We start from the raw sequence: 26,998 nt of genomic DNA, 5'->3' as shown, positions 1-26,998 counted from the left end.
GAGGAAATACCGTACGACGTGATTATGCTCTTGGGCCTCCACGCTGTGTGGAAAACATGAACGCAGTTTGAACACGCGGATTTGGTTGTTCGCTCGTTTCGCGAACACTTCATTGAGGGTGTTGTGCGCTTGAGAAATGTGTACAACTGACTGTCTGATCCACCCCAATTGGTTTCTGCACTTGAAGAACTGATGTCACTCAAAACATTTTGAAGTCGTGTTGGCCAAAGTGTGGCCAGCATGTTTTATTTCTTGTAACCTATTGTTTTGAACGTCTGAATCGGCAATAAAAAAGAAGCCTACTAGCTCAGTCGGTTAGAGCGTCGTGCTAATAACGCGAAGGTCGTAGGTTCGATTCCTGCGCAGGCCACTCTATTTGTTTCAATCCATTCAACAGGGCACTTGCGTTGCCGGCAGAAGTGTTTACACCGTCAGAGCACTCACTCAACAGCAGTGTGCCGACTGGTCCAGAGTTTGGTTGGCGTCAAGCAAAGCATGGAAACTGAACGCCAAACTTCTTCCTCCGATGAAGAGTTCCTTACGGTATTTAAGACCGAGTTTGAAAATCGTCTGGCTATGCGACCAGTAAGTTTTGCAGCGGAATGGGCCAGCTTCAAAGAGTGGGTCAAATTGAAAGCCATAGAAAAGAGCTGTGAGGTGCGGCATAAAGAGAAAGAAAAAGAACTGAATGAACAACTTCAGTTTTTTTTTAGCATGGAAAGTACTGTGCCGGGGCATTTCGCCAGTAAAATACGAAGATTAAAAGTGAGCTGGAAACAATCGACAGCGAAAGATACACAGCGGCTGTCATACGTGCAAGGGCTGAAAAACTTTGGGCTAGAGAAGTGCCGACAAAACGAGCGCTAGCAGACGAGAAAAGATACGCCTGCCAGAAAGAAATAAGGAGTATAAGATATGCCGGCCATATCACTGAAGATTCTATAGATATTCAGCGTGCGGTAGCAGAGAACTTCGAAGAACTGCTTAGCGCTAGGCTTGAAACTGTAGGCGGCTTTCAAACACGTTTTCTAAGACTGATGCCTGCACTGGATGACGAAAGTAAAGCGCGCCTAGCAACACCGATAACGTTGCAGGAGATAGTATCTGCAATAGATGACCTGACAACTGGGAAGGCCCCTGGGCCGGATGGTCTAAGCGCTGCCTTCTTTAAAACTTTTCAGCAGTATGCGGCTCAGTTTATGCTCGATGTAATCACTGAAGCTTATGAACGTAATACTGTTCCATTGTCTTTCTCTACATCGCACATTGTTCTAATACCCAAGAAAGATGATGCGGAGAAACGACTGTTGGTGGGATCATATCGACCGATTAGCCTCACCAATGTTGAATACAAGGTGTACATGAAGGTTTTAGCAAAAAGACTGCAAAACGTAATAAAAAAATTGGTTAGGTCTCATCAAACGTGCGGCATCAAGGGTCGATCCATTGCCACGAATATACATGTCGCAAGAACAGTATCAGAATGAGTTGATGCACTCGGTGGTCAGATAGCCATGATGCAGTTAGATTTGGCGAAAGCCTTTGACCGTGTTTCTCATGAAATTCTTTTTTTCATTTTGGAGCATTCTAACCTTGGTGAAGTAATAGTGGAAGGTGTTAAAATGGCTTATGCGAACTGCACGACCCGTGTTATAGTGAATGGTGAACTGACTGACAGCATCGCAGTACGTTCATCGGTAAGGCAGGTCTGCCCGCTCTCTACCCTGCTTTTTGCACTGTATTTAGAGCCACTTTGCTTGGCTATCATTGATAGCGATCGCATTTTAGGGTTCAAGATACAATCAGCACACGTGAAAATGCTAGCATATGCTGATGACACAGCAGTGTTTTGTGCAACCAAAAAGAGCATCAGTGAAGTCACGGGTGTCGTCCAAACATTTTGTGATCAAACCGGATGTAAGATCAATTGGGAGAAAAGCTCTGGGTTTTGGCACGGTGATTGGGACGTGGCACCTGATTTCTTCTGTAAGCTGCGATGGTCTGCTCTCCCAACGCGATATCTAGGCGTGCCTTTAGATTGTTATCGAGATTCCAACGTGCACTGGATAAAAGAAACATCCAGAGCGAAAGAAAAAGCGGATGCGTGGCAAGGAAGGCAACTCTCAATGTTTTCGCGCGCTTCTATTTGCAATGTTTTTCTTATTTCGAGCCTGTGGTGCCTCATAAATTTGATGTGTGTCTCACGAACCTCAATTCAGAAAATGCACCGCGTTTTTGCTGTTTTTATTTGGGCATCCACATGGGAAAAAACCGCCCGGACGAATTTGTTTATTTCTATTAAAAAGGGCGGACTTGGCCTTGCACATCCGTTCTTGCGTCAGGTGGTTTCGCGATTTATATTCCTCCGTGATCAAAAAGACACCTTTCTAAGAACTGTGATGCAAGTGCGATTGCAGAGGCTGCTACCTGAATGGATTGTGTCATGTGAAAACATGCCTGGTACTGTGACTGGCTACCTGCGCGAGGTTGTTTTTTCGTGCAAGTTGCTGGAAGTGCCGTTTTCTTTTGATTACCTTTACAATGTTCCCAGAAAAAAAAAAAACTGTATAAAGATCTCATTGATGTGATGCTGCCGGTGCCTTTTTACCGGGCATTACACTGTGGAGGCCCAGGGCAGGACGTTTTGAAAAGAGTAAAGAAGATGCCCATGAGGCCATCTGCTAAAACGTTCCTTTTCAAACTGCACTCTAATACGCTCAATGCTAAAACCTGGCTGAACGATAAAGGTATCTTCGTCTCATGGACAACAAATTGCCTGTTGTGCGAAAAACCGCAAACCAATAGAGCACGTTTTCTTAGTGTTGGGATGCTGTCTTTCTATGGGACGTCCTCCAAAGGACAATTAAAAAGGAGCTTCCCTTAACTCCTTACGGTGTCAGATTCCTACCAGTGCAGAACGATGATGCACCTTATGATGATTTAATATGCTTGTTGGCCTCCATAGTTTGTGGAAAACACGAATGCAGGTGCGTCACGCAGACATAAATACACGATCTCCGTGTGAAAACTTCATTGAAAGTGCGGTGTATATACGCGAAACATTCAGGATGCAGTAGTATGCGACAATGGCATTGCCTGTTTGATGAGCTTGAGCACTTGAAAAGGTTCTAGCCGCGTACGCGTTAGCTCAAGTGTAGTTGACGTGTTTTATCATGTTTTTCTTTGTGTGTTTCACGGCAATAAAGAAAAAATAAGTTCGGGCTTGCTAGCTCAGTTGGTTAGAGCGTCGTGCTAATAACGCGAAGGTCGTAGGTTCGATCCCTGCGCAGGGCACTCTTCTTTTTTTGACTCCAGTCAACAGGGCACTTGCGTTGCCGGCAGAAGTGTTTACACCGTCAAAGCATGCACCCAACAGCAGCGTGCCGATTGGTCCAGATTTCGGTTGGCGTTCAGCACAGCGACGCTCTGAGCAGTTATGGCCTGCTAGCTGAATTGGTTAGAGCGTCGTGCTAATAACGCGGAGGTCGTAGGTTAGATCCCTGCGCAACCCACTTTTTTTTTTTACTCCAGTCAACAGGGAACTTGCGTTGCCGGCAGAAGTGTTTACACCGTCAAAGCACGCATCCAACAGCAGCGTGCCGACTGGTCGAGAGTTCGGTTGGCACAGCGGCGCTCTGAGCAGTTCTGTCCCGCTAGCTGGAGAACGACGAAGACGCCATACCGTGTGGAGCGTTTCACGATGCTCTCCGCTACAAAGGTTCAGTCGGCCTCTGGCCGAGGTATTGCTCAGGTTAATGCCAGCAGTAATGATTACCGGGTTGTCCTTGCCCGTTTCCCAACTGGTAAGCTTGTCGTCGACTCTGTTTTTCTGCATCCTGACCTCGCCGGTCGCCCCTACCGCGCCCAAGACTTCAGAGACGCCCTTCGGAACGTGGTGGATTTAGAAGAAATAAGCGCTATCGGACAATTTCAAATGTCGCATGTCTGATTGGTTACATGTAAATCGGCGCACTCTAAAGCAAAACTAGCCTCATGTGGAGATTTATTGGTTAAGAACCGTCGCTGTGTTGTTGTGGATCCGGAACCGAAGACGAAACTTCTCTGGCTGCCTGAAAGCTTGGATGACTGCTTTATTCGTGAAGTTCTACAAGCTTATGGCAAAGCGACCTCGATTTTGAGGGAAACCCGGAAAGTTGCCGATATGTAACAGATGAAGACGCTCAGCCGAGATGTGACTTTGACTCTTGCCGAAGGGGTTAGCGTTGGTGACGCTCCACATCAGCTAACACTGTGTAGAGTGCAGAGCCTCGTTTTGATACCTTTCCGACCACCTCTCTGCCTCCGCTGCTACCGTGTAGGACACATTCGTCGGCACTGCCGTACGCCGCGTTGCGAAGATTGCCGGTGTTTCGGGCACACACCGGAGGAGTGTGTGGTTACATACGCGGACAAGCTTCGGAACCGAGTGCGGCCTCCTGACGATGCATTATGGGAGCACATCATGGACGTGTCTGAGATGATTGATGCGTCTGGCGACCTTCCTGCCGGCATTGTGGCCGAGTCTTCAAGTGCTACTCCACAGGCTACTGAGGGAGAAAATACTGCTCATGCGTCCGAGGGTGATGGGAACAACTCAGCGTATCAGGCCTTGAACGAGATGTCATGGCAAGCTTCCGACAAGGAGCCAACCGCAGACGAGGCACCGCTCGTTCCCGAACACCCAGCGAGTGCCACCGCGGATATTGTGACCCCTGTGGCCGTTGCTGTGCAACAACGTCCAGACCAGGGCCCAGTTTCTGTGTCTGATGGGCTCGCTGCTGCCGATGAGCCAATCTTGAAACGTCGTGCATCATGTGCCTCCGAGTCCAGTGAGGACGACGATCAAACTGGCATCAAGGAGGGAGGAGGAGGAAACAACTTTATTTAACGCATTTCATTAGGCGTTAAAAATGTCCTGGGCCAGGGTCACCAAGGCCAACTGATCTTGCAGCTGGTCAGAGGCTAACCAAGCCCGCCACGTTGGGGGGAGGAGGGTGTGGAAAGTGAGGAGATTGGAGGGCGACAGGGCATGTAAAGATGCAATGCTCCAAGTTTGCATAGTGTTCTGGGCAATTTGGGCATGCAGGGGAACGTATAATTCTGTATAGAAAAGATCGGGCAGGAGTAAGCAGTGTATTTAGTTGTATGCGTCTAAGAATGCGGATTTGCGTGGTAGTGAGATATTTATCAGGAAGAGGAAGTGTACGGAGTGTTTCTCTAATGTTGTCGTAGTGAACGTTGATTTCTTTTTTGTAGTGAAGAGTAGTGTCCCACGTTGGTGGATAAGGCCAGGGAATCCCAGGCGCCCGGTGTTGAAGTTCGCGGGCGAGGCGATGCACTACCTCATTGCCTGGGATTCCAGCGTGACCAGGAATTCACCTCAGTGTTACAGTGTGGGGACGTAGTTTGGTAAGAGCTCTGTGTAGATCATCGTGTAGTTCTTCAGGAATGCGACCCGTGTGAATGGCGCGTATAGCTTGTATTGAATCAGTGTATATGGCATATCCTGAAGGGTTAGGGGGTGCTTGTGCGAGGTCTTGAATACTGGTAACTATTGGTAGGGTCTCGAGAGTCGCTGTAGGAGGAGGATCTATGTAAGGACCGAGGGTATGCGTCACTATATCGCTACAGCTCTGAATTGAGTAAGCGGCCGCTCCGACGTTAGTTCGTGATGCATCTGTGTAGATGATCGTGGAATCTGTCGGGTGAACATGGTTGGAAACGCGAGCGGAACGTCTGCCTGTGTTAGTGTCGGGTGCAACGTTTTTTGGAATGGGGATTATTCTGAGGTTATCCGGGAGCGAAGAAGGAAGGGTAATTATAGGGAGGTCTATAGGTTTGAGTGCAACCTGCTGTAGTATCCAATGTCCTTGTTTGGTGCTAGAAAGACGTGCCATTTGCCGGTCGCGATGTTGTTGTATGAGGTCTCCCAGGGGCAAGAACAGCCCCGTAGAGTATAAGCGCTCCGTGGACGTATGCACAGGGACGTTAAGGGCGGCCTTGTACAATATGTGAAGCGCAACCTCAATCTGATGTCTTTGGCGACAAGTTAGTGTAAGGTAAGGAATCGTATATAAAATTTTGCTAAGTGCTAATGCGTGGAGAAGCTGCCTGACTTGACCCTCTCGCAGCCCGGCGTGCTTATTGACTATACGGCGAACTAGATGCGTAAGCTGATTGCAAACTTTAACGGTAGTAGATACATTGGCCTGATTGGTTGACTCATGGATATGAAATCCGAGGATCCGGCAGGATGATACACGAGGGATGGGGTGACCTGCCATTGTGAGATTGATCAGCTGGTTATGTTGGCGTTGATAGCGAGTTTTTGCAATCAGCAGCAATTCGGATTTTTCAGGTGCGGGAGATAGCCCTACTTTATCAAGGTAACTAACGACTGCATCGATACCTTGCTGTAGGGTCTCCTCTACTGCTCCAGGAGACCCAGAAGTGCACCAAAGAGTAAGGTCGTCTGCATAGAATGTGTGTTTTAGGTTTGGGATAGACGCTAAAGTACGAGATAGGGGAGCCATTGCAAGGTTAAAAAGGGTGGGTGACAGAATAGCGCTCTGAGGAGTACCACGTGTGAGGGGGAAAGGATCAGATATTGAATCGGGGAGACGGAACTTGGCCGTACGGTCGCGGAGAAATGCTGTGAGGTAGCCATACATCTTTGGACCACAGCCAGTAGAGGCAAGGATGTTTAATAGAGGATCGTGGGCAAGGTTATCAAAAGCTTTCCGCACATCAAGGGCCACTATGGCTTGGATCTGGGAAGTGGGCGGAGGGTCAAATTCGTGCATGAGGAGAAAACATAGGTCCTGAGTAGACACACCTTTTCGGAAGCCAATTTGTTGAGGGGGAAAGAAATCTATGGATTCAAGATGAGTCTCGAGCCGATTGAGCACCATCCGCTCCATGGTTTTTCCCAGGCATGATGTTAAAGAAACTGGGCGGAGGTTTTGAAGCGCAGGTTTTTTGCCTGGCTTTGAAAGTAGGGTTATAAGTGATTGTTTCCAAGATGCTGGGAGTGTGCTTTCTTCCCAATGTAAGTTTATAATGCTCAGAAAATGTTCTGTGTCCTTGTCAGAGAAATTTCGAATGAGTGAGTATGTAATCTGGTCTTCACCTGGGACTGACTTCCGCTTTAGGTGTTCTAGCGCCCAGTCGAGATCCCAAAGGGTAAACGGCTGATCGAGTTCTACCTTGGAAGCACCAGTGTACGGAGTATAAAGGCTGGGTAGGGGAGGAGGAATGTAGAGATCGCGGAGTTGGGCTGTTAAGGCATCCGCGCCTAGTTGAGAATAGTGCTTCTCGAGAGTGGGAACAGGCGTCGGTTGAGGCCCGAGTAATTCTCTGAGTAAATGCCAGGTTCTTTTTTGATTTAGTGTGCCGTTAATGGTGTTACAAATTTTGTTCCATTGATTGGTGTCAAGTGTAACGCAGTGTTCTTTAACCTGTCGCGTCAATTCGGTGACTCGGTCGGAGAGGCGAGCATTGTTGGGCTGAGTGCGAAGAGCGCGCAAGAGTCGTTTCCGCCTCTTCCAGATTCGTACAAGGTAAGGGTCCGGATTATCTGACGGGGCTGAAGTGGACCTCTCCTGCGTAGCTTGTTTCTGAGCATGTTTGAGTGCTTTTGTCCAGCTCTGAAGACTGCCAGTAGTATGAGAGGTGTCGCGTATAGTGCGAAAGGTATGCCAGTTTGTGTGGGAAATTTTAGGTTTCCGCGGACGGGTACGGCTAGGAACAGTGATGTTAATAATGTAATGGTCGCTGAGCAATTTTTCATCTGTAACGTGCCAGGTGACCTCTCGCAGTCCGCGGCCCACTGTGAGGTCTGGCATGGTGGATTGTTGGCTCCTGTAACCTTCCCGGGTAATGGAGTTTGGGGTGTTATAAACAGTTAATTGAGCTCTGTTTAATGCGTCGTTGAGTATACGGCCAGGTCGGAAGGTGTGTGGGTAACCCCAGATAACGTGCGGGGCATTAAAATCCCCACCTATCAAGAAGTCGGTGTCTCGAAACAATCTTGAAGTAAAGTGCATTAGCGGTTTGAAAAGCGTGTACTCTGTAGGAGGGTTATAAAAATTTAGAATGGATAAAGGGCGAGATAAGCATCGTCGTCGCGGTCGAGCGTTGAAGCACAAAGGGAAGTGCCGGCGTTCACGGTCGAGGAGGCCTGGCGGTGGTTCGGAGGCGGCTTCGCCGCCTTCCGAAAGGCAAATGGAATTGTAGGCAAAACTATGTGCAGTCACCATGGCGGTCTCTGAAGAGATAGTGCTTGCAACTATCAATGTACGGGGTCTTAGGTCTCGCCAGAGACAGATGCAACTTCGCCGACTTTTGCACAACAGGCGTCCAGATATTGTGGCAGTCCAAGAGACGGAGATAGAGAGCGAGGAGGAAACCGAGAGGGCGCGACAACCCTTTTTGGCAGATTTGAATGTCATTGTTGCGCATGCTGTGGGCTTGACGGCAGGTTGTTTTCTGTTTCTACGAAAGACGCTGCCTTGTTCTGGCCTAACTTATAATATCGACGCCGAGGGCCGGTTGATATGTTGCGATCTTCTACTCTTTAGGAAGCCATGGCGGATAATTAATGTTTAGGCTTTCAATACCGCGACTCAGCGAATAAGTTTTTTTTTTGAACACATAGCCAGCTTACTTGACTGTGACCGACATATTGTGCTAATGGGCGACTTCAACTGTGTTTGCAACCCCATAAATCGTTCTAGTCCAGACGCACGCAGTGACGGGAGTGGACACCTTTTGTTCCGTGTTACAGAAGATGCGGGACTGGTTGATACAGGGGCGTCCTGCCGTGCTTTTAGATCATTCACCCACATTCAGGGGCATTCTCACGATCGTCTAGACTGGATCTATGCATCTTGTACATTAGTTTCCCGCTGGCTTGTTTGCGAAACTATACCTGTTTCCTTTTCTGATCATTGCATGGTAGTGGCCCGGCTCGGTGATAATGACCATTCAAAGTTTAGGCCGCAGTGGGAACTTTGGAAGTTAAACGCATCGCTGGTAAATGACCAAGAATTTATCGTTCGTGTGCGCTCACAGCTCCAATCATGTTTTTCCAGAAATTTACCATTGTTCGCCGCTTGGGAAAAGTTCAAACAGGAAGTACGTGCGATAGCAATTGAACTTGGCTCAATTAAATCTTTCTACAGGAAACACCAGGAGGAGGCACTTAACAAAAACTTGTGTAACCTGTGTGAACTAGAATGTGAATCCTCTGGATCATATACGAACGAAATTAATAGTGTCAAAAGTGAGTTACAAAGGCATGATGCGGACAGATACAGTGGTGCCTTAATTCGATCTCGTGTCAGGCGCGCTTTGTACTGCGAACGGCCGACGTGGCAAGTTTTGCTTGATGAACGTCATCATGCGACTGCAAAGCTGATTCCGGGATTAATGCGTAATGGCACATTGGTTACGAGTACGAATGAAGTTACGTCCGCATTCGTGGATTGTTACTCGACGTTGTTTAGTGCCACTCCTCCTGTCAGAAATTCTTATATTATCTCGCGTTTCACATCCCTGGTGACCCCTTTATCAGAAGATGATTGTTCCGTAATTAGCAGCTCTTTCACGCAGCAAGAGGTAGAAATGGCAATTGATCAATTACCTCTCTCAAAGACGCCTGGTCCTGATGGCATTTCCTCTTAATTTTACAAGGCTCTTAAAACTGTTCTTGCTCCTATCCTGCAAGATGTCTTCGTGATGAGTTTTGATCTAGAAGCCCTTCCCGAGACTTTTACAAAATGCCACACAGTCCTAATTCCAAAGAGTACTGATGAATAAAAATTACGCTCAGTGGAAGGCTATAGACCAATCACACTGGCAAATGTAGATTACAAGATTTTCGCCAAAATTTTATCAAATCGCCTACAGTTCGCAATGTCGGTTTTATTGACCCTCACCAGACATGCGGCTTGAGGGGCCGTGCCATACAAAGTAACGTACATATTGCGCGCACAATCCTCGAATCGTGCTCCTGCTCTCATGATCAGGTTGCTTTACTTCAGGTCGACGTCGCAAAGCATTTGATCGAGTTCGTCATTCTTTCCTGTTTTCCCTTCTGGAGCGAGCGAATGTTGGTTCTGTAGTACTGAAGGGGGTGCAACTTTGCTATAGAAATTGTTCGACTCGACTAATTTTAGATGGCCAGCGATAGCGATCAAGCCCCGTACAAATCAACTCTTCTGTGAAGCAAGGCTGTCCGATGTCTCCGCTGCGTTTTGCTCTTTACTTGGAGCCACTTTGTCTGAATGTTTTACATAACAGTAGCATCCATGGCTTCCCTCTCCTTGGAAATGAAGTTAAAGTGCTTGCATATGCGGATGATCTTGCGTTTTTCTGCAGTGACAAACCAAGCATAGAAAAAGTTATATCCCGCATCGAAGAATTTGGCGTTGTTTCTGGTGCTCAGATGAATCACTCCAAGAGTTCTGGCTTTTGGTTTGGTTCGTTGGGCTCAACACCACCCCTATATGCAGGAATTGAATGGTCATGTGTGCCCCCTAAATATCTAGGCGTTTCACTGCACGTATTTAAGTCAAGTGCAAATTACTGGAAAGAGCGCGTTCCAGTCGTCCAGCGTTATGCTAATACATTTGTCCCCTATCGGCTTTCAATATTCGGTGCAACATGTTTTTGTCCACAAAACTTTACTACTATGTGCTTCAGGTCCTCCATCCACTGTGCTAGGCATTACATCCGGCGTTTTCACCGAATATTTGCGACGTTTATTTGGTCATCTAATTTTGAACCGATTCGGCGTGATAACCTATTCAGACCTGTTTGTGCAGGGGGCTCGGCTTAGTGCATCTGTATGTAAGGCAGTTAGTTGCCCGTTTCTTCTTTTTTCGTGATTGTTCACATCCGATTATTAGAGCATTCCTACAAGTTAATTTCATGAATCTGCTTCCCGACCTAGTGGTTTCTTCGGATTTTACGGATCGCCCGCAGTTACTAGGATTTATGCAGGAAGTTTATGCTTCGGTGAGTTTTTTGACAGTACGATTCTCGAATGAGTACTTATATTCAGCTTCGCGCAAGATACTGTATTAGAAATTAATAGCAATGCTTTTTCCGCCACCACTGTATCGCTCTTGATGTTTGGTCCTAAAGGCATGATGTGTTAAAGAGGGTGCACAAAATACAGTTTTCTCCTCGCACGAAAACATTATTCTTTAAATTTCACACCGAAGCTCTACCTGTCAACACACGGCTCCGTCGAAAAAATATTTTTGTATCTTATGTAAACTGCTGTCTGTGTGATGTGCCTGAAACAATTGAGCACTAGGGTCAGTCCAAGGTAGCTGTTTCGTTAATTGCAAAGACGCAATTCTTTTTTGGGATGTGCTGCAAAGAACTCTAAAGAAAGACTTTGTTCTAAGTTCGTACAGTGTGCGGCATCTTGCTCTTACGCAATCTGATTACGAACCATATGACATGTTTTTCCTTATTGGACTTCATAGCTTGTGGAAGACACGCATGTTGGATCGTAACGCTGAACCTATTGTTCCACCTAGACTCTATTTTAGCATAATGATGCTGCAACTGAAGGACACCTATGATGAAAATGACTTTCAACCTGATCGGTTTCCGCTAGTGACACGGTACTTATCTTTGCCTGCCTTTTAGTTGTTTTCTGTTTTAACCTCACCAAAGGCTGAGTGCATTGTAAATATTATGTGTACATAACCCTTTCTGTACATAACCAGGTGTAATAAATACCATGTCAGAAAAAAAAACTGGCCTGCTAGCTCAGATGGTTAGAGCGTCGTGCTAATAACGCGAAGGTCGTATATAGGTTCCATCCCTGCGCAGGCCACCTTTTTTTCTTTTTTTTTTCACTCCAGTCAACAGGGCACTTGCGTTGCCGGCAGAATGGTTTACACCGTCAAAGAACTCACCCAACAGCAGCGTGCCGACTGGTCGAGAGTTGGGTTGGCATTAAGCAAAGCGACGCTCTGAGTCGTTCTAGCCTGCTAGCTCAGTCGGTTAGAGCGCTGTGCTAATGACGCGAAGGTCGTAGGTTCGATCCTTGCGCAGGCCTCTTTTTATTTTTGTCACTCCAGTTAACAGGGTACTTGCGCTGCCGGCAGAAGTGTTTACACCGTCAAAGCCCTCACCAAACAGCAACGTGCCGACTAGTCGAGCGTTCGGTTGGCGTCAAGCAAAGCGACGCTCCCCGCAGTTCTGGCCTGCTAGCTCAGTCGGTTAGAGCGTCGGGCTAATAACGCGAAGGTCGTAGGTTCGATCCCTGCGCAGGCCACTCTTTATTTGTTTCACTCCATTCAACAGGGCACTTGCGTTGCCAGAAGTGTTTACAGCGTCAAAGCACTCACCCAACAGCAGCGTGCCGACTAGTCGAGCGTTCGGTTGGCGTCAAGCAAAGCAACGCTGCCAGCAGTTCTGGCCTGCTAGCTCAGTCGGTTAGAGCGTCGTGCTAATAACGCGAAGGTCGCAGGTTCGATCCCTGCGCAGGCCACTCTTTATTTGTTTCACTCCATTCAACAGGGCACTTGCGTTGCCAGAAGTGTTTACACCGTCAAAGCCCTCACCAAACAGCAACGTGCCGACTGGTCGAGCGTTCGGTTGGCGTCAAGCAAAGCGACGCTCCCAGCAGTTCTGGCCTGCTAGCTCAGTCGGTTAGAGCGTCGTGCTAATAACGCGAAGGTCGTAGGTTCGATCCCTGCGCAGGCCACTCTTTATTTGTTTCACTCCATTCAACAGGGCACTTGCGTTGCCAGAAGTGTTTACACCGTCAAAGCCCTCACCAAACAGCAACGTGCCGACTGGTCGAGCGTTCGGTTGGCGTCAAGCAAAGCGACGCTCCCAGCAATTCTGGCCTGCTAGCTCAGTCGGTTAGAGCGTCGGGCTATTAACGCGAAGGTCGTAGGTTCGATCCCTGCGCAGGCCACTCTTTATTTGTTTCACTCCATTCAACAGGGCACTTGCGTTGCCAGAAGTGTTTACACAGTCAAAGCACTCACCCAACAGCAGCGTGCCGACTAGTCGAGCGTTCGGTTGGCGTCAAGCAAAGCGACGCTCCCAGCAGTTCTGGCCTGCTAGCTCAGTCGGTTAGAGCGTCGGGCTAATAACGCGAAGGTCGCAGGTTCGATCCCTGCGCAGGCCACTCTTTATTTGTTTCACTCCAGTCAACAGGGCACTTGCGTTGCCGGCAGAAGTGTTTACACCGTCAAAGCCCTCACCCAACAGCAGCGTGCCGACTAGTCGAGCGTTCGGTTGGCGTCAAACAAAGCGACGCTCCCAGCAGTTCTGGCCTGCTAGCTCAGTCGGTTAGAGCGTCGTGCTAATAACGCGAAGGTCGCAGGTTCGATCCCTGCGCAGGCCACTCTTTATTTGTTTCACTCCAGTCAACAGGGCACTTGCGTTGCCGGCAGAAGTGTTTACACCGTCAAAGCACTCACCCAACAGCAGCGTGATGACTGATCCAGAGTTCGGTTGGCGTCAAGCAAAGCGACGCTCTGAGCAGTTCTGGCCTGCTAGCTCAGTCGGTTAGAGCGTCGTGCTAATAACGCGAAGGTCGTAGGCTCGATCCCTGCGCAGGCCACTTTTAATTTTTTTTTCACTGCATTCAACAGGACACTTGCGTTGCCGGCAGAAGTGTTTATACCGTCAAAGCCCTCACCCAACAGCAGCGTGCCGGCTGGTCGAGACTTCGTTTGGCGTCAAGCAAAGCGACGCTCTGAGCAGTTCTGGCCTGCTAGCTCAGTCGGTTAGAGCGTCGTGCTAATAACGCGAAGGTCGTAGGTTCGATCCCTGCGCAGGCCACTTTTTTATTTTTTTTTTTCACTCCATTCAACAGGGCACTTGCGTTGCCGGCAGAAGTGTTTACACCGTCAAAGCACTCACCCAACAGCGCTGGCCAATCTATATTTTTTCGCTCCAAGCAGCAGGGCAGTTGCGTTGGCTACACAAGCCTTCACATCATCAAAGCATCCCCACACACACACACACACACACACACACACACACACACACACACACACACACACACACACACACACACACACACACACACACACACACACACACACACACACACACACACACACACACACACACACACACACACACACACACACACACACACACACACACACACACACCACACCACACCACACCACACCACTCCACTCCACTCCACTCCACTCCACTCCACTCCACTCCACTCCACTCCACTCCACTCCACTCCACTCCACTCCACTCCACTCCACTCCACTCCACTCCACTCCACTCCACTCCACTCCACTCCACTCCACTCCACTCCACTCCACTCCACTCCACTCCACTCCACTCCACTCCACTCCACTCCACTCCACTCCACTCCACTCCACTCCACTCCACTCCACACACCACACCACACCACACCACACCACACCACACCACACCACACCACACCACACCACACCACACCACACCACACCACACCACACCACACCACACCACACCACACCACACCACACCACACCACACCACACCACACCACACCACACCACACCACACCACACCACACCACTCCACACCACTCCACTCCACTCCACTCCACTCCACTCCACTCCACTCCACTCCACTCCACTCCACTCCACTCCACTCCACTCCACTCCACTCCACTCCACTCCACTCCACTCCACTCCACTCCACTCCACTCCACTCCACTCCACTCCACTCCACTCCACTCCACTCCACACCACACCACTCCAATCCACACACCACACCACACCACACCACACCACACCACACCACACCACACCACTCCACTCCACTCCACTCCACTCCACTCCACTCCACTCCACTCCACTCCACTCCACTCCACTCCACACCACACACCACACACCACACACCACACACCACACACCACACACCACACACAAACACAAACACAAACACACAAACACACAAAAATCTGCATGCCGGCTAAATGAGAGCGTGAAACACTGTCGCTCATTGAAGAATCCTTGCCTGTTATATTTTTTCGTTGCTTTGAAAGAAAAAGATGATTTTTTTTTTATGTACGCGAAAGAACACTTCTTGCACTATACTGTTCAAAAATTCTTCGAATCGAGCGTAACCTCTCGGAACCGAATCAACTGTAAATTCAACTATTTTAATCAACTTTAACGAAAGATGGCAAAAGCATCAGTGCCCCCGACTGAATTTCATGGTGGAAATATTTTTGTGCCTTGTGCAAAACATACTGGTCTCGTTTAACTCATTTAGTTGTGACATATGGTAAAGATACGTAAATCTAAGAAGTCGGCGACCCGTTCCTTCTATGACTTCGAATAATGGTTTGGTTTGGTTTGTGGGGTTTAACGTCCCAAAGCAACTCAGGCTATGAGAGACGCCGTAGTGGAGGACTCCGGAAATTTCGACCACCTGGGGTTCTTTAACGTGCACTGACATCGCACAGCACACGGACGCCTTGCTTTTCGCCTCCACCGAAAAGCTGCCGCCGAGGCCGGCCCTGTCGCCCTGTTTCCCAGAAGCCAGAAAATAAGGCTTTAAGAACGGCCTAAAGCACACTCTTTTGCCAGCACTCGGTGCGGCATAATAGATAGTGGCCAAAAACCTGAGTGCATTCGTAATTAGGCTAAATTAAATATGTATACCGTGTGTGTTTTTTTAACCGATTACAGTCTGGCACATTAAACTTTGGGAAAATACATCGTTCGATGGACTGTATACAGGAAGGCGGACATCATGTGCGTGATAGATCTCAGTGGTGAAAGATTAATATACTAAAATAATGAATCATCTTTTCTGCGTTTGATTTCAGGGGCCAACCTTTTATCGAGGCATTGAAGGCCGTCAACTTAGAAGCTTAGTCTAGTGTTTCAGGTTCCTTTTAGCGGTAAAGCAGGACTAAATATACGCAACGTTAAAAATACGAAGTTCTTAAACTGTAGCTGGAGTTTGCTTCCCACAATGCGCAATTTCAAAATGTCACCGCTCGAAGTTCTATTAATTAGACCAACTGCCGAAGTCGTTTGTCTAACTTATGCCGTAGAAGCATTTCCGCGACAATACTATGCCCAGGAATGCCACTGTTTAAATGTGCATTTCGCAAAGCCAACTTTGCGAGATTAGATATCCGAATTTCTGGCGTTACATATTTTGAAATGCATGGCCCATAAAGAAAACTTAAAAATCTGACTGAGCTTCTACGTTGGCAGTTTTCAATTTCTTATAATGTTGGACTTTGCAAACACAAGAAAGGAAGTTGATTAGTTATTTTAAGTTATTCCTTTCATCGCTGAGATCTATCACGTCCGCTTTGTGCGCAATCCATTTGCGCAAACCGTCCCGTCGCATTTCTCGCAGAATTAAAAATAACGATATCCAAACAGCTACAAACAAAAACACCCATTATGTATAACCTTAGCAAATGAAACATATTACGTATTTCGGCACATGTTTCTGCACTAATACTATGTTCTTTTTAAGAAGCAATAGTATAACGCTCTTGTTCGGCATTCGGAGACGTCCCAGCTATATGCTTCCAGGTAAAATATGTTATAAAAGGGGCTATTGGGTTTCAACGTATTGAGACATGAATTTATAGTAGTCTGGGCTACGTACCTTTTTTTTTGCTCTGCCCATGATTGCAAAGGGGGCAGGCAAGTTCCAATTTGTGTACATTACTACATTACATGAACTTGTAGGGCGCTGTGCGATCCCCGGAGAAAGGACGCGACAACGGAGAAATGCGTACACGTTTACCGTTGTAGCGTTCTTCCTTCGGGGATCACAGCGGCCTACAAACCATAGAGTTTCTTACTCTTACCTAGAGGGAAAGCTGTGCTGCCGTCTATGGAAGTTTACATGGAGTTTCCAGACGGCCAGTTCAGCCACCATGGGCGCTCAAAGCATCATGGGCAGGAGAGCTACCGATTGCAGAACCACAACTTTTGGCCAAAACTAATGTAAAGATAAACGTTGTTCTACCGTAAATAATGTCCTAAGATTGAATATTGTGACTATAAATTACAAAAAGAGAGAGAAACAGAATGCCAGTGTGAGATTTATCCAATATAAGCGATGGCTCTTTCTCCTATTGGCTTAGTATTGAGCAGCACAAATACCAATATTTCGCACTTAATAGGCAAACTTTGAAATAAAAAAATGTTATGAAAATATTTATGGTTGTGCAATCACTTAAGGAAGTTTTTAGTGGCATTTCGGGAAACAGAAACCGTTTATTCGCGACGTCTGCTTTTGCGCATACGCTACTATGGCTTTCGCGGTCTATGTACGCACCTTCAAATGATGATGATGACGAAAAAGAAACAGCGCAGTAACGCTACTCCAGGTACCCGAGAAAAACTGACTGTCCCGCAACAAGTAGCACACCAGCCCATGATTCTTAGCGCGCCCATGGTGGCTGAAGTGCAGCGCCCTCAGCTTTCCCTCTAGGTAGTGTAAGGAACTCTATGCTACAAACTCATTGGATGCGTTGCCGTGAGCAGAAGAAAAAAAACCTCCACGAGAAGTGACGCTCGTGATACTCGCATCTAATTACAAGATTTGAAAGTTTATTTCTGCCGATCTCTTTCTTCGACAAGTATCGCCTGAAGACTCCAAGACGAGGTAGGTCTCTCAGGACGCTGAACTAAATTCAAAACCATATTTTCGGCAGTTTATTCTGTGGCGCACTATAAATATTATGCATTACTGTATATATTTTCAGTTATATTTGTTATAACTGATAGCCGATATATTTTACCTGTTATATTGAGCTTTAAAAGCCCTAAAAAATCATGTAGTGGCTTTCTTGCCCACATGTTCACACTATCAGATTCTATGTGTTGTTGTTTCCCCCACAAGTTTTCCTTTTCCCTTCTTCCCTTCAATAGGCCGAGACTGCAAAGTTCTATTCGTCATGTACTCAAAGACTACAGAGGTAATATTTGCCTGTGGTCGGTTTCTTGCCTTAAAATATGTCTGTGGGTCCATAGTAATCATGACTGGAGCAAAATTAAAATAATACATTACAGCAGACACCTTTGGTCTGCGTAGGCGCCGGTTCTGGAGTACTCAATAGCTTCATGCTCGACGAAGTAACCCCATCCTCCTAACGTAATAGGAGAACGCTATGAACTGATAAGCTGGTCTGATATCGTGCCTTTAGCGCATGCGTCAGCATTCTAGCCAGCTCTGTGTGGTCATTGCATCGATAGCATCGTTCCCATCTTCAGAGTCTGCCGATAAATACTACCGCTTGCTCTGTCAGCGGGGTCAAGTAATCATGACAAGTTTTTTTTTGTTTTCTATGCTGAGTTGGGCAAATGATGCTGTCGAGAGCCGCAGTAGCCGCAGATTGGTAAGGCCATTTCCACAACCAGTTTATTGGACAAAACCATCAACCACTGAATTCATTCTGTCGTTTCATGTTATGGCGTCCAAATAGGCTGCAGCCAACAAACCACTGCAAATCCAGTTTTGATTTTTTTTTTCGCACCGACCACTAACCGTCGGCATCCACTAGTCGCGAACGCGTTGCGGGGATGCTCCAGTTCCAGTGGCTTTTAATATGGCCCAGCTGCTCTCTTTTTCCTTATGGAGCTTCCTAGGCACATAGCTCGTAAATTTACCATGCTAGTGGTTAAAGAAACAACTTCGTGGTTAAGCATTCATAACGCTATAGTGTAACGAGTACAAGGCAGCAAACACTGATCGGAACAGTTCCACGCGCTACACTCAGTTTTCGTCCTCTTTGTCCTCTGTTCTTCTTTGTCCTCTTTTCAGAGAGGCACGCGGCATTACCCCCCCTCTTCTAAAGCGGCGACTCGACGCTGGGAATATCCTCAGATTATGCACACAGGAGAAGCAGGGAACACAAAGCTGCACACGCGCAAAAGATCACTGCCTCTCATAATACGGTTTCATCCGCACTACATGAACAGTTTCAGCACTTGAGCGCCGCCGTGTTGAAGGTCGCTGGCTCCGAGCAACAACTTCGTAAGTCACGTTACTAAGACGCCGAATGACCTCGTATGGCCCAAAGTAACGGCGAAGTAGTTTCTCGGAGAGTCCTCGACGGCGCACTGGTGTCCACACCCATACAAGATCGCCAGGTTGGTAGTGAACGTCTCGGTGTCGGAGGTTGTACCGACTGGCATCGCGATGTTGTTGTTGTTGAATACGGCATCGTGCGAGCTGGCGCGCTTCTTCGGCCCGCTGTAGAAATATGTCGACGTCTGCATAGGCGTTGGTGACATCGTCGCCATGACTTATGGGTAGCATAGCGTCCAACATTGTGGCGACGGGACGACCGTAGACTAGCTGGAATGGTGCAAGACGCGTCGTCTTCTGTTCAGCCGTATTGTATGCAAAAGTTGCATACGGAAGGACTTCATCCCACGTGCGATGCTCAACGTCGACGTACATGGAAATCATGTCTGCAAGCGTTCTATTGAGGCGTTCAGTCAGTCCGTTTGTTTGCGGATGGTAAGCAGTAGTCCTACGATGACTTGTGCGGGTAAGACTGAAGAGAGCCTGCATTAGTTCAGCCGTAAAGGCTGTACCGCGGTCAGTGATAATAATCGATGGGGCACCGTGGCGCAGTACGATGGTATTAAGAAAAAATTGGGCTACTTCTGCAGCAGTTGCACGGGAAAGTGCCTGTGTCTCGGCGTATCGCGTTAAGTAGTCCGTCGCAACTACTATCCATCTGTGCCCTGATGCGGACGTTGGGAAAGGGCCCAGAAGATCCATACCCACTTGCTGGAAAGGGGCTGTTGGCGGAGTTATCGGCTGAAGGAGCCCTGCAGGCTTCAGCGGAGGTGTCTTTCGCGGCTGGCAATCTCGGCATGTTCTCACGTAGTGCTGGACTGAAGGCAGCAACTTAGGCCAATAGTATATTTGTCGAATGCGTGCTGATGTTCGCGTGACTCCTAAATGTCCAGCCGAAGGCTCATCGTGGCATGCGTGCAAGATTTCTGGCCTGAGGTCGGACGGCACAACGAGAAGAAAGGTTTCCTTGTTGTGCTGAAAGTTTCTCTTATATAGGACGCCATTGCGAATGCTGTAGGAGGATAAACCCCGTGCAAAAGCTCGTGGGACAGCTACATCAAGGCCTTCGAGATGCTCAATAAGCGGGCGTAAACCGGGGTCAGCCCGTTGACGCTGGGCCATGTCGGCGGTCGTGACGACAGCAAGAGACGGGAAGTCATCGTCTTCTCTGTCGGGAGGGGCAGCATCAACTGGTGCACGAGACAAGCAATCGGCGTCGCTGTGCTTACGGCCGCTCTTGTATACAACCGTAATGTCGTATTCTTGGAGACGGAGACTCCACCTTGCAAGCCGTCCAGAGGGGTCTTTGAGGTTGGCTAGCCAGCATAACGAATGGTGGTCGCTCACAGCCCTAAAAGGTCAGCCGTAAATATAGGGTCGGAACTTAGTTATGGCCCAAACTACCGCGAGACATTCCTTTTCCGTGGTTGAGTAGTTTGTCTCTGCTTTTGAAAGAGAGCGACTTGCGTAAGCGATAACTTTTTCAGTGCCATTTTGCCGCTGAATCAGAACGGCACCGAGTCCAAAATTACTGGCATCGGTATGGATATCCGTAGCGGCGTTTTCGTCAAAATGGGCAAGTATCGGGGCGGCCTGCAGTCGCCGGCGCAACTCGTTGAAAGCATCCTCTTGATCATCTTGCCACGCAAAAGGAACATTGTCTCGGGTAAGACGCGTAAGAGGCTCGGCAATCACTGAAAAATTCTCTACGAAACGCCTGTAATAGGCACAAAGCCCCAAAAACCTTCTAACGGACTTTTTGTCGGTTGGGCGCGGAAACTTTTTCACAGCAGCAGTCTTGTCGGGATCTGGTTTCACGCCCTCAGAACTAATAACATGGCCAAGAAAGCGGAGCTCCTGGAATCCGAAATGGCATTTCTGTGGTTTTATCGTCAGTTGGGCTGAACGCAGTGCCTGTAGTACCATTCGCAGTCGGTCAAGGTACTCCTCAAAACTAGCCGCGAAAATGACGACATCGTCAAGATACACTAAGCACGTTTGCCACATCAGTCCAGAGAGAACGGTGTCCATCATTCGCTGGAAGGTTGCTGGTGCAGAACAGAGACCGAAAGGAAGCACTTTAAATTCATAAAGGCCGTCGGGGGTGACGAACGCTGTTTTCTCTCTGTCCCTTTCGTCCACTTCTATCTGCCAGTAGCCATTCTTGAGGTCAAGCGACGAGAAATATTTGGCATTGCGTAACCGGTCCAATGCGTCGCCGATACGTGGGAGCGGGTATACGTCCCGTTTCGTTACCTGATTTAACTTACGATAATCGACGCAAAAACGCAAGGTGTTGTCTTTTTTCTTCAACACTACAGGCGAAGCCCAGGGGCTGGTAGACGGCTGTACCACGTCATCGATAAGCATTTCCTGCACCTGTCTTCGAATAGCCTCTCGTTCCGTTGACGACACTCGGTATGGGTGTTGGGAAATCGGCTTGGTTTCCGCGTCAACCATAATGCGGTGTTTGGCTACTGGGGTACGCCCAACTTTCGAAGACGTTGCAAAGCATCCAGCAAATTCCTGAAGGAGGTCCAGGAGTCGCCGCCGCTCAACCACCGACAGATTGGCATTAATGTCCACAGTTGATAGAATGTCGGGTGCATTACATCTGGCTGGCGACGGCGGCGCCAGAGTACAGATGTTCCCTGGCTCAATAAAGTCGGCAACATACGCGATGGCCATTCCTTTCGCAATGTGCTGAAACTCGGTCCCGAAATTCGTAATCCAGAGCTTCGCACAACCATCCCGTAAGCGAACAAGTCCTCTTGCAGCGCAGATCCCTTTCTCAAGAAGCAAGCCCACGTTAGTCTCTGCCAGTACGTCTCGGTCGCATGGTGAGTCACTTTCTACCAAGACCATAATGCTGCACCGTGGCGGGACCGTAACGTCAGCAGCTGTAATACGTAAGGCGGACGTTGATGAACCGTCGACGCTAGATCTCGCAATGGCTTGGCTCGGCGAAAATGTCACTCGTGATTCTTGTAAATTAATTATCGCACCATTAGCCTGTAAGAAGTCCAAGCCGAGTATGACGTCTCGCGAACAGTGGGTAAGTACAACGAAGTCGCAAACATAAACAAATCCGTCAATTGCAACTCTCGCAACGCATCTTCCAGCCGGGGTAATAAGGTGTCCCCCTGCAGTGCGGATCTGAGGCCCAGTCCACTCGGTTAAAACTTTCTTCAATTTCCTGGCTAACCCACTGCTCATAACTGAATAGTCCGCCCCCGTATCAACTAAAGCTGTAATGAGACAATCGTCGATAGAAACTGGTATGTCCGAAACTGCGCACTCAGGTTCATCGTTACATGTCGCCGTCTGATAGCCGTTATCTTGTACTAAACTTGATGGAGGATGTTCAGCACTTCACTCGTCAGCGGCCTCACCTCCGCAGGTCGCTGTTCCTAGTTTTCCCGAAGCCTCGGGGAGCGGGGGCTCGTCGAGCGGCTAGTGCGGGATGCAGAGGGCCGTGGACTTGGAGAACGATAACGGGAAGAGGTAATGACGCGGGACCCGTATTGTGGGACGTCCGGAGAATTCGTATGCGTCAACAGGTACTCCTCGATTTCGGGTGGTCGTTCACCACTCCGAGGACATCGTGCACGCGGATGGAAGCCACGAAGTCCGGCGCGGCGGTACGGACAGAACCTTAACATGTGACCGGCCTCACCACAGTGGTAACAAAGAGGCTGATTGTCAGGGGTACGCCAGACGTCAGTCCTTCGTAATCGTGCTTCGGCTAGAAGAGGAGGATGGCGTGGGCTAGGATCAAGAGTAGGGGGGTTCACTCTGGCTCTGGGAGAGCCGTACCCACTGTGGTGCTGGTTTGGATGCGGCACAGTGGGGTTTCCTCTTGGAGGATCACAGAGGTTATGCTGCTGAAGCACGGCCGCGTACGTTGGCACACTCGGCGGCGGTGGCTGCACACCAGGCACAGACGGTTCCGGGACGACGGCTTGCCTCACTTCTTCGCGAACGACCTCCGCGAGTGATGGAAGCCTCGACGACGATGTTAGACCCTGTAGTTGAATATGTCTCAGCTCTTCCCTGACCACAGATCGAATCAGCTCCCTTAAGGCATCATCAGAACCGTTGATGCCAGAACCGTAGACGACCGGTGACATGGCGGACACGTTACGGTTATAGTGCTGAGCCCTGTGTCGAAGTGCTTTTTCTATCGTGGTGGCCTCCGCTAGAAACTCTGATACTGTGCCAGGTGGATTGCGCACAAGCCCAGCAAATAGTTCTTGCTTCACCCCGCGCATTAGGTGGCGCACTTTCGTCTCCTCTGACATATTTGGATCAGAACGCCTAAAAAGGCGGATCATGTCCTCGTAGAACATTCCAATGCTCTCGTTTGGGGCTTGGATACGAGATTTCAGCGCCGACTCCGCACGCTCTCTTCGGTCGTTGGCGGTGTAGGTCGCCAACAGCTGGCGACGAAAGAGGTCCCATGTTGATAGTGTCGTTTCGTGGTTCACGAACCACGTCCGCGCTGAATCTTCAAGAGCAAAGTAGACATTATAGAGCTTCCTTTGCTCATCCCAGCCGTTGTAATTGGCGACCCGTTCGAATTGGTCCAGCCAGTCTTCAGCGTCCTCATAAAGCTCGCCATGGAAGGACGGTGGCGTTCGAGACTGGAGGATGACGAACTGGGGTGAAGACTCTCCGTTAGAAGCAATGTTCGGGTTGGACCTATGCATGTTGGCCACAGGCGTGCAGGAAAGAGGCCCGAACTCTGGCGACTGACCTCGAAGGCGGCGGCTGCAACTGCGATGGACCGGTGTCAAATCCGTGGTGGCTCTCGGTTGCCCTTGAGGGGTTGCACCCAGCAAAAAGGGAAATCGTACCCGGCTGCTCCACCAGAAAATGTAACGAGTACAAGGCAGCAAACACTGATCGGAACAGTTCCACGCGCTACACTCAGTTTTCGTCCTCTGTGTCCTCTGTTCTTCTTTGTCCTCTTTTCAGAGAGGCACGCGGCAATAGGAAAAGGTTGCTCCCAACAATGCGCCGATGACGGCGGCTTCCCTTTTGTTCTATTCTTCTTTTTTCAGCTGTGTATATCAACACCTGATGCTTGTTCGCTTGGCATTAACTACGAGCTGCACTTCATCCGCTGTTCCTGATAATTATTTAAGCTATAGATGTTTTATCCGCAAGCTGGTTTGACGGCTTTTGAGTCTACTTCAACGGCCTAATTTGGTTATCCACAAACACTCTAGCTGTTGCTACCGTCCGCAGTCGTATCCCTTACTACAATAGATATTGAATATCCATTGCGCATGTAACAATGTTTTCATGAGTCATCTACCACTCAAAGGATCTCACGATCAGATGTGCTTCAACATCAGATCCGCAACAGACTTTCATTTGAGATTACACAACTTATGTGCTTGGAAAACAGATTAGTTTTTTTTTTTGTGTGTGTGTGTGTGTGTAGGAGCTAATGTGAAAATACATTGAATGCTTCAAATGAGGAAATGAGGAAAGTTATACATCGCCTAAGTGGATATATATAATTGTTATTTACACACCTTCAGAGCACTGTTTTCGTTTCTGGTTAGCACATATGTCGGGTGCTGTCTAGAAAGAACTTTACTAGCTTTTTATGTATATATGGAGATACGGTATGCATGTAACCAAAACGCACTTGGTAGGCAGGCTCACCTCGTGATTAGCATCAGCACGTCTGATTCACAGCATGTGAGTTCTGCAAAGTAAGCCGCTTTCGATTCCAGGCTTTTGCAGAGGAAGTGACTCTCGATGAATACTTTCTATTGCTTGAAATTATCAAATCACTCTCCTCAACAGCCGACAGTAGGACAAACGAACAGTGTACACTCGTTAGGCCGACTCGCCGCTTAACGGGATCGGTATGAACGAAAGCTTAACGATATTATGATGTCATGCCTCTGACTAGTGTCGAGGCGAGTGGCGAACACATGTAATGCCGCATAGGTCTATCGTTTCGTATACATGACATGTTGACAATATGAAAAAAAGGTAGCTGTCTGAGGTGCCCTAAAGGCGTCAAGTTTTTAGTCCCTGCTACTCTACATGCTTCTTAGCAAGCATGTAGAGCAGGGGGCGGCAGAAAATTAGGTGAGCGAATGAGGTTAAGAAGTTCGCAGGGGTCAAGTAGATGCAGCTAGCAGAGAGCCGTGTTAATTGGAGAATTATGGAAGAGGCCTTCGCCCTGCAGTGGGTATAGTCAGACTGATCACGATGATGATGGTGACTGTACATGCTTAGGTGTAATCACGGTGTAAGATGAGTGTAATTGCCCGACCGTCCGCCGACCGTTTCGTCTGCGTCGCTCGGTGTAAGGCCTTTTAAACTGCAGAAGTAGCCCGCCATCTGGATTGCCAGCCTGGAATGCCAGAGAGGTATTCCTGTAGTGTGGACATTAAGTGCGTAGGCAACGAGGCGACGACTTCTGCCGGCTAGCCTACCGATAGCCGACGGCGCGACGTCGTCGGTAAGCGCCGATTATTGGCATATGGTTTCGAAGATGTCACAATAATTTGGCCAGTGCCCTTAGATGTCGCTGGGCGAGGGTGAAGGCCTACGTGGCTCCTCAGTCATGATTGAATATCATACAAGATAATTTTCGTTCAGAGCCCGATTGAAATTCGCAAGAGCATCTCCAAACGCACAGAAGCAAATCCGATGTTTGTTTTCTTCTTTTTTCGTTTACCACAAGAAACTTCTGCGTTTCGACGCCCCTTGAGGGCTCAAATGATAGCCGCACAGGGCGCAATCAGTCTTTCCTTTTCTGAGAGAATAATACCCATGTGGTTTAGAACCTGCTGTCAGCATGCGTTTCTCTCAATTTTCGCTTCTTAACAGATGCAGTGTTCATTGTTCTAGGCGGTACATGTCAGAAATCACTTCGTCGATGTTTCACAAACAGCTGAATAGGAGATTCGCCTAACTATTTCTAAGCGTGATTGGTTTATAAGATTTTGTTCTATTCTCAAACTTACCGTGAGGACTGTAAGAAAAAAGCTTTTACTTGCCTTATGCAAGAAGGGGAAATGTGTGTGTTTTCAATCGAGTACGTCCTGCCGTCGACCTACAGAAACGTAAAAGCCGCCCATATATATATATATATATCGTTCACTGTATTGTTCTAATGTCAGAATTCAGAACCGCCCACCCTCATTAAAATGTCGCCCCATAAGACGTCATCAGAGTAGCTGTTCGGAGCTTTACTGAAAGCCCGAAAGCTCGCACTTGAAAAGCGAATAAGGCGCTTTCAGAGCAGCTGATTCTATTTTGCGTCTGATCATACGTCATCAGAATGCGGGCCTTCCCGTTCCCTTCCATTTCGCGCTTACTAGACGCTCTAATAAAAGCGATGGCATGACCGCAAAGCTGTTTATTGAAACACTCCAGTTCAGGCGTTTGGAGATGCCACTGAATAGTTTCAACTCTTCGACGTCCCCTTCGTGCCAGATTTGAAGCGCACTACTCTCTGATGTCAATATCCTTTCTCTATGAACATCATGTACTAGTGCGGGAGCAAGCTATTTCCTTCTAAAAATTTTTCACGCGTCCCTCAATTGAAACTGAAAGTCATGGTATGTGTGAACCGGAAGTAGAATGCAGTGCCCGTACACTTGGATAAATATTCTTTTCTTACATCCAGTGCAGGAGGTATGATTTTAATTTGAAGAGAAAAACGTTCTACGTTTACTTCTGTCCCGCTCTGTAAAAGCATGAGCAAAAGTGGTATACAACACTCAGCCGTCGACAGTGCTCGTGAGAATTGCATTGAAATGCCATCTAGCGACAGCGACAGGAACAGCGACAGTCACACACGCATGTGGATAAAATGATGTACCGTCACTATTGCCTAAATCTCAGATAGGTGTTGCTAAACGAATTTGGAATGCAGTTTTCCGGACCTCCGCCACCAGCT

The 26,998-nt window shown here is 48.2% G+C and overlaps 12 non-coding genes across 12 annotated transcripts; all 12 read left to right on the top strand.

Moving 5' to 3' along the window:
- The first annotated feature begins 296 nt into the window (after positions 1-296).
- On the top strand, positions 297-370 carry TRNAI-AAU (transfer RNA isoleucine (anticodon AAU)). Its single transcript has one exon. It is a non-coding gene; the product is annotated as a tRNA-Ile (tRNA).
- A 2,850-nt stretch (positions 371-3,220) lies between these two features.
- On the top strand, positions 3,221-3,294 carry TRNAI-AAU (transfer RNA isoleucine (anticodon AAU)). The gene has a single exon. It is a non-coding gene; the product is annotated as a tRNA-Ile (tRNA).
- An 8,482-nt stretch (positions 3,295-11,776) lies between these two features.
- TRNAI-AAU (transfer RNA isoleucine (anticodon AAU)) lies at positions 11,777-11,854 on the top strand. Its single transcript has one exon. It is a non-coding gene; the product is annotated as a tRNA-Ile (tRNA).
- Positions 11,855-12,005: 151 nt separating this feature from the next.
- TRNAI-AAU (transfer RNA isoleucine (anticodon AAU)) lies at positions 12,006-12,079 on the top strand. Its single transcript has one exon. It is a non-coding gene; the product is annotated as a tRNA-Ile (tRNA).
- Positions 12,080-12,224: 145 nt separating this feature from the next.
- TRNAI-AAU (transfer RNA isoleucine (anticodon AAU)) lies at positions 12,225-12,298 on the top strand. The gene has a single exon. It is a non-coding gene; the product is annotated as a tRNA-Ile (tRNA).
- Positions 12,299-12,440: 142 nt separating this feature from the next.
- On the top strand, positions 12,441-12,514 carry TRNAI-AAU (transfer RNA isoleucine (anticodon AAU)). The gene has a single exon. It is a non-coding gene; the product is annotated as a tRNA-Ile (tRNA).
- Positions 12,515-12,656: 142 nt separating this feature from the next.
- On the top strand, positions 12,657-12,730 carry TRNAI-AAU (transfer RNA isoleucine (anticodon AAU)). Its single transcript has one exon. It is a non-coding gene; the product is annotated as a tRNA-Ile (tRNA).
- Positions 12,731-12,872: 142 nt separating this feature from the next.
- TRNAN-AUU (transfer RNA asparagine (anticodon AUU)) lies at positions 12,873-12,946 on the top strand. The gene has a single exon. It is a non-coding gene; the product is annotated as a tRNA-Asn (tRNA).
- A 142-nt stretch (positions 12,947-13,088) lies between these two features.
- Positions 13,089-13,162, top strand: TRNAI-AAU (transfer RNA isoleucine (anticodon AAU)). Its single transcript has one exon. It is a non-coding gene; the product is annotated as a tRNA-Ile (tRNA).
- Positions 13,163-13,307: 145 nt separating this feature from the next.
- On the top strand, positions 13,308-13,381 carry TRNAI-AAU (transfer RNA isoleucine (anticodon AAU)). The gene has a single exon. It is a non-coding gene; the product is annotated as a tRNA-Ile (tRNA).
- Positions 13,382-13,526: 145 nt separating this feature from the next.
- On the top strand, positions 13,527-13,600 carry TRNAI-AAU (transfer RNA isoleucine (anticodon AAU)). The gene has a single exon. It is a non-coding gene; the product is annotated as a tRNA-Ile (tRNA).
- Positions 13,601-13,747: 147 nt separating this feature from the next.
- TRNAI-AAU (transfer RNA isoleucine (anticodon AAU)) lies at positions 13,748-13,821 on the top strand. The gene has a single exon. It is a non-coding gene; the product is annotated as a tRNA-Ile (tRNA).
- Positions 13,822-26,998: the final 13,177 nt, after the last annotated feature.

The sequence above is a fragment of the Amblyomma maculatum genome, chromosome 5 (assembly GCF_055883805.1).
Source record: "Amblyomma maculatum isolate TAMU_Amacu chromosome 5, ASM5588380v1, whole genome shotgun sequence".
Taxonomy (NCBI): domain Eukaryota; kingdom Metazoa; phylum Arthropoda; class Arachnida; order Ixodida; family Ixodidae; genus Amblyomma; species Amblyomma maculatum.
Note: the sequence above shows the minus strand (reverse complement) of the source record. Positions and strands in the feature narration are given on the sequence as shown.